The sequence below is a fragment of the Palaemon carinicauda genome, chromosome 13 (genome assembly GCF_036898095.1).
Source record: "Palaemon carinicauda isolate YSFRI2023 chromosome 13, ASM3689809v2, whole genome shotgun sequence".
Lineage (NCBI taxonomy): Eukaryota > Metazoa > Arthropoda > Malacostraca > Decapoda > Palaemonidae > Palaemon > Palaemon carinicauda.
In genome coordinates, this window is record NC_090737.1 from 12,721,551 (window position 1) to 12,723,014 (window position 1,464).

Genomic DNA, 1,464 nt, shown 5'->3' on the forward strand with positions numbered 1-1,464 from the left:
TAAAGCCAAAAAAGAATATAGAAACTAAAAGCTAAAAAGGAGAAATGGAACAATAAAGAGGAAAAAAGAAAATTAAGGTAAAAAGGAAAAAGAAAATAAAGACCCAAAGAAAAAGAAATCAAAATCAATAAAAAACTGAGAGCTAAAAAGTAAAAAAATAAACTAAAACCTAAAAAAGAAAATATAAATCAAAAGCTAAACAGAAAAAACTAAAACCTAAAAATGAAAAAAATGAATTAAAAGCTGAAGAGGAAAAGCTAAAAACTAAGAGATGAAAAAAGACACTGAAAGCTAAAAAGGAAAAAAAAAAGAAACTAAAACCTAAAAAAGGAAAAGAGAAACATCGCTAAAAGGTAAATAAAAAAAACCTGCAGATAAAAAGACCAATGAACGGAATACAATATAGAAATCTTTAAAACCTTTAAAAGTGCCAATGATTCATTACCTAAAAGGGCATTAAAAAACACATGAATTTGTCATGTTTGTGCAACATAGTAATACGAACAAGGTACAATACATTACCAAGAAGGAGAGAGGAACTGGGCTTATAGCATTTTGCTTTTCCAACTAGGGTTGTAGCTTAACAAGTAATAATAATGATAACAAAAATATCACGGTAACTCATTCATGATGAATGAAGTCTTTTCTTGTTAAACAATTATTTTTTAGGTTAAAAAAAATCACAAGTCTAAAATAGAAAATAAAATCTATCATATATATATATATATATATATATATATATATATATATATATATATATATATATATGCTTTTATATTTAAATCACCTAGCACACATGTGTATGTATATATATATATATATATATATATATATATATATATATATATAATATATATATATACTGTATATATATAAATATATATATATATATATATATATATATATATAGAGAGAGAGAGAGAGAGAGAGAGAGAGAGAGAGAGAGAGAGAGAGAGAGATATATAAATATATATATATATATATATATATATATATATATATATATTTGCTTTCATATTTAAATCACCTACCACAAACACACACACACACACACACATATATATATATATATATATATATATATATATATATATATACATACATACATACATACGTATGTGGGTGTGCTAGGTGATTTAAATATAAAAGCAAATGAAAATAAAAGACGGAAATGGTGGCAAATAACATACATGGAATAAACGAAAATGAAAAAGATGTGGATAATATGTAATTGGGGGAGAGGCTATATTGTTGAAATATGCAAAGATTATAAAGATACAGCATAGGTTTTCAGCTGAACTTTAGGGAGAGAAAATATTGGGGGAAGTGAGTTTGTTAATGTGTTAGTACAAGGCAGATGATAAAGCAAATAGAAGTCAACAGGTTTTATGTTATATCATATTTTTCAAACCAAGGTATGAGGAGAATGACTTAAAAAAAAAAAAGAAAAAAAAAGAAAAAAAA